The following is a 6162-nucleotide window of genomic DNA, read 5'->3' on the forward strand; positions in this document are numbered from 1 at the left end:
GAATTAATTTGCCGTTTCATTTATCTCCTCTTTTACACATTGTTTGCCTCGATACAATTTGTAGAAGGGTCATTTTTATCCTGTTCAGTATTATCAATGTCAGTTTGCACTTTCAGTCACATATGGCTCATATATTTACATACTTTAAATTCATTAATAATGTCACAAACCAACGTAACTGCCCAGTTCCAATAGTTCAAACAAGATTATTTTAGCAAACATTGTTTGCAGCTAAGGAAACAAGATGAGTTCATGTGTGTAAATTTAAAGCTCCAATTTATAGAATCTGGTGATTCTCAGTGTTGGCACTGGCTGAACTCCCATGCATCCAAAAGCAATCACACACACACAGATCCCACCACTGGGTATTACACACAAACGGAGGGGTATGATGATGGAGGTGGTGGTGGTGGGGGGGGGGGGGGGTGTCTTTCTCTCCCTCCTGCTCCCTGAGGATGAGTAAAGGTCTTTGACCACTGATCAAATATCTCCCATCTGTCTGAGACACTGCTCGGGGGTGCGCTGTGGTGGGTCCCAGTCACTGAGCTCGTTTGTATGCCCTCAGCATCTGGCCGCATGTCAGCGACTGCTGCACAACCTGGAGCCGCTGAGCCGAGTGGAACGTGGACGAATCCCACAGCCTCACTTTGGGTTCAGGGCTGCGGCTGTTTGACTAACATTGATTCTCACTGCATCTGCATTGAATATTTTACTATTAAACATTTCTGTATTTGCTTTTTTTGTATGTAAACTGTGAAAATAGTTTAAATATTCAATTTTTTCAATGCCTATGTTGAAATGTTTAAATTACTTTTATTATTTTAACTTAAATAATTATACAAAAACATATTTATATGGTGCTTTTAACAAAACACTTAACGCAGGTTCAAACCAGAGGGAGCAAATCAAAATATAAAATACTCTAATATTAATAACTGATCAAATATATAATGCAGATATTCAATGTTGTAGTGCAGTGGTTCCCAAACTTTTTACAGTCTGGTACCCCTTCCGACGCACGTATACAGTATATAACACTTGAAACTTTAAAATTGTCAGGGATTTCAGGACTCGGATGGAAGTTTAGATCAAACAGAGTTTATCTATCAATTGTCAGTTATCAATCAGTTGTTAATCATGATTGTCAGTTCCTAATCGATTGTCGGGAGAATTAAAGATCGATTTTTGATTAATCGTTAATATTTTATATTAAAATGCACTATTTATAGGCTCTGTAAAATGCAGTGAAAACGCAACAGAACGCAACAGAATTACGTCTATGACAAAATGTCATCTAGGAAATTCTTAAGGATCAATTAATCGATTGTCGATTAATTATGCCCATCCCTCGTTTTTACTAGCAGTCACTAACCTACCTGTAACTTTTATTGGCAGTGTAATTATTTTGCTGAATATGGGTATACATGAGTATTTTTGGCAATGCAACTTGGCTATTTAGACTATTTAATATTGCATGATTATTTATAACTCAGTTTGAAAATGTAAATGGCCTTTTTCACTTTGAAAATGCAAATACAATTTTCTCCCCATGTACCCCCTGAACCACTTTGCGTACCCCTGGGGGTACATGTACCCCAGTTTGGGAACCAAGGTTGTAGTGCAATGAAGATTATTCAATTTAAGATGCAAAGATGAAACAATCTTTCATCATTGTTTTTTTTTTGTTTGAAAACAAAAAAAAAAAATTGTGACAAATTAGTTTCCCGGTCGATCAACTACTTGATTAATTGACCAATCATTTCAGCTCCTGTGTTATTAATCGTGGATAATCTTCGGAAATTGTGTTTACAGGCATGTAAAACCCACAAACATGCATCGAAAACCTTTGCATCATTTCCCAGCAGCCCTTTATTCCTCAGAGGGGGTTTGTCAGGCAGACAGAGGCTCCACTCATGCCCCAGAGGTGTTTATGAGCAGGAAGACCAGCAGATGCACAGCTCAGGCTGCGGCCCCAACAACGGCTCGGGGGTATTCTGAAGATGCTGGCAGGCCAAGGGAAAGAAAACCTGTTGTGTTGTGTGCACTCTCTAATCCAGCAGCTGCTTGTTGGGCAGACCAGCGGCAGCAGAGGCAGTAGTTTTGATTTAGTGTCTGCCTCAGTTAGAATGAGATGAAACCCACAAGTGGAAATGCCTGTTTTTAAATGACTCCCGTCAGACGACAGGCATGTGGGAGCATTAATTTGTTTTTAAACATGACCGTACAGAACGCAGCTCATTAAGGCGTTCATCCACGTTAAGCTGAAATGACACTCAATTTATTCTCTCCATTAAGGCACACGGATTGCATAAGCCCCCCCCACCTGTCAGCCTCTCGAGCTGAGGTTGAAGGGAAAGCTCGACACTGTTCCAGATGGCGTACCGTGCTGTCAGTGGAGGGGATCAATGAGGTGGGCGCTGAGGGAGAGCTCTCCCCGGTTCTCCAGGACGGTGGGAGAAGCTCTGCCTGGAGAACCGGTCTCTCAGTTTAGAGGGAAAATCAGAGGTACTACAATGTGCCTGTTTTTTTTCATCAAGATCCGTGAATTACTCTCTGAGAAAAGGAAGATCTCACAATGTTTAAGAAAGTTTAAAAACAAAAAACAATCCTTGATCCATACACTGATCCAAATGTGCAACAACATTGTACCGGTTCTTCCTTAGGTCATGTCCCACCGCTCCACGGTATCTCATGGAAATTGTTTGAGTAGTTTAAGCGTAATCCTGCCAACGATCAATCGATCAAACAAACAAACAAACCCTGGCAGTGGAACCTCCCACCAAGTTTCCTGCTAATCCACCCAGTAGTTTGTACATAATCCCACAAAGAAACAAACACTGATCAGACCGTTCCCTCCTTGGGAGAAGTGAATGAACTCACATCCAGTGGATTTCTATCAGATTTGTAAGGTTGAGTGCTTAAGCTTGTGACCATGTGTGGAAATAAGTTCCAGTCTTACTATAAAAACACAAGTCAACACAAACCTGCTCCCACTCCCTCTATATTGTTGCTGTTTGGATTTGTTTCTACACTGAGGAAACTCCCTTCCCTCTTTGTGGTCGGTATTTATGACTTTAATTATGTATTATAGACCATAAATATCCGAAAATTTAGTAAATTACTTTATTGCCGGCAGAGTTCCCCTCCTGTGCTTCAGCTCAGATCCATCACACACACACAGGCACGTCTTACACGAGGTGGCTCTTGGCTCAGCAGAGATTATTTGGCATCCTCCGAGGGGAGAAAAAAAAGTTTTCCACTCTGCCGGTTAGATGATTTGAGCCTTTCTTCCATCACAGTTGGCAAATGTTTTGCAGGCGCTTCCGAGCGGTTTGGCCTCAGTGCAAATATATGAGCGATTTCACAAAATAAATCTCCCCGGCTGGCACCCGCGCTGGCACCGGCGTGACTGGTCACCCAGAGAGAGAAAAGGACAGAGCCCAGGAGAGTAACGACAAGTCATCTGTTTTCTTGCGGTGGCAGACATTCCTCCTCCACAAGTCACCAGTCCCGGCCTTTCCAACACTCAGATTTTAGGTATATGACTGATGATGGAGCTGCGTGGTTTGCTGGTGTAATTGTGCACTCGAAAAATATGCCAATATCAGGGTTAAGAGGAATCTGAGTGTGTGTTTTGATATTTTTGTGGTTTTCTTTTCCCTTTCTTTTTTTTACCCCCGTTTCCTGCTTTTCCTGTCTTTCTGGTCTCCGATCCTTCAAGCGCTGCTCGGAGAGTGTGACGGTTTTGACGTTGAAGGGCCCACAGCAGAGAGAGAGAAGATCGATTGTGTGTTGAAGAATTTGGGGACATCAGCCTGTGCCTCTTGCCAGTGGACCGCACGTTCCTCTGGGTGCCATTCTGAGCCTCTTGCAGCCCTCCTTGGTCCACTGCCATGTGGATTAGGGAGCCACAGAGAGGAACCTAATGTTCTCCATCTGCACTCTCTGTCCTTACACTGCTCCCCACGGTTCTCCCAGTAATCTCAGATCATCCGAGTGCAGCCTTCAGGTGGCACATCATGAAGGGAGAGCCCTCATTGTCATGGATGAAGCGTTCAGGCTGAGCTGCATCCAGGGAAACAGAACCTCATCTAAACTTTTGGAAAAATGGATCAAAAGGAAAAGGAGTCTCTTGAGACGTGGGAGGGGTCGAGCTGTCGGGAGGGTTTTTCTGACAACATGCTCTAAAGTGTGAGGGTGCCGATCACAGGATACAAGCTGTCATTATGTTATTCATCCTTCAGTTATTGTCAGAGATTATTATTGATTTGCATCTATCGTTATTTGGCCCTGTGATATGCTGGCGACCTGTCCACGATGGCTCTAGCGCCCCCTGTGACCCTCAAAAGATATGAGGTACAGATAATGGATAAATGGATGGATCTGTTGTCATCTATTGATCGTCTGTTTGCTGGTTTGTTTTTCTGATTAAAGAAAGATATTTAAACTTGATACCGATACTTTGGTTTAGAGCTGAATACTTGAAAAACCAATGACATTTCTTTCAGACTCAATTGTACTTTGTGTTTGTTGCTAATTAGCCAATGGAAGCTAACATGCTAAGCTGTGATGGAAATAACAGGGAACCATTATTGTCCTGTTGACCTTCTCAGTGTGCTGTTAAGCGTGTTGGTTTATCCTTAATATGAGAAGAGCCGGACTAATCCAATTCAAGAGTTTATTGAGAGGCAATGAACAACATGGCCATGGACAATTATCACAGCCTAGGCTAAATAAATAAGCAATAGGTAGTTAATAATGGCCCCGGACAAAAGGGGTTTGATATAATTATAACAGTAGATTTAATACGATTGGTTATGAAAGATTGAAGGGGAGTCACCGCAAATCAATTTGGTTCTCCTTTATTGGTCCACAGCTGTAGTCCCCAGCCTCTTGTAAAGGAATCTAGGAAGTGACAAGAAGCCGCTCTCCGTGACGCTACTACTACTCTGATAGTTGCTAAGCAAAATGTTCTCTTCATGAAAGGCCTTGACACAGCTGATGCCATGTGGGCCATTGGCGAAAGGAATATGATGTTCCTGCTATTTTCAAACAATGTCCACTTGGTGTAAACATTAGGATACTCGAAACCAAAACAACGAGACAAAACAACATCAACAAAGTCACTGTGTCCGACCTCCAGAACTTATCAGACAGCTTCTTGAAATATATGTGATGTGAATGAGTCTAAGGGAATAATGGTTTAATACCAAAAGTTAGAAGTCAGAACAATTATAAAATTCATTATCAACAATATGCAGCAAGGGTTATTTATAAATCATTTGTATAAAGGCCTTATATCAGGCCCAACCTGCTCAAGGCCCCCCCTTCTGCCTTTATTGCAAATAGTACAGTCAGACCCACATACCAGCTAGAATTAAAATTCCTAACAGTGCCCATGATAGCTGTGCTTATTTACAACCCATAGACCGTATATACAGATTTCCCACAGGGCTGCTCCCAAAATGTGAAGCCAAAAGCATCTTGATCGCCACCTGGGGACTGGCTGCAGTATAGGTCATAAACCCGCCTCCTCCATGTTAGTGGGTGGGACATCTGGAACCAAAGCACCGGCCTCTTTACACCGGAGAGAAAAACACGGTGAAAATGACGCTGTTTCGAGTATAACTTGAATGTCGGAGTTTACGGACACTTGGTCACCACTTACTTCTATTGTATTGGATTTGGCTGCAACGCTGTTTACCCTTGAAACTTCACCAAGCCCTTCATCGACATAGTGGCAAGTAGATCATCATTTTTCGGTGAACTATCCCTTTAAGTTGTTTTTGATTCCAGTGTAACCTCACGCTGCTCCTGAAATGGTAAAATGGCTTCACACAGCCAGACAGCCTAGTAAACCAGTCTGCAGCGTGTGGCTGACTGGGCAACAGCCTCCAACACAGAGGCAATAAAGTTAAACAAAAAAAAAAAGATGCAGAGGGCGCGTGCAGGACACATGCACTGGAAACACAAACAAACACAAATGAAATTGGGTCCTGGACGCGCAGCTGTGCGTCTTCCCCCCCCCCACCGACCAGAAGCTGCAGAGCCATTACAGCGCTCACTGCGACCTGCGGAGTCGTAAAACTTCATCACCCCGCCCCCCCACCTCCCATCTCTCCCCTGACAGCGCGCGCGTCTGTTTACCAAAAGTCACGGGAA

This window comes from Platichthys flesus, chromosome 7 (genome assembly GCF_949316205.1).
Source record: "Platichthys flesus chromosome 7, fPlaFle2.1, whole genome shotgun sequence".
NCBI lineage: Eukaryota > Metazoa > Chordata > Actinopteri > Pleuronectiformes > Pleuronectidae > Platichthys > Platichthys flesus.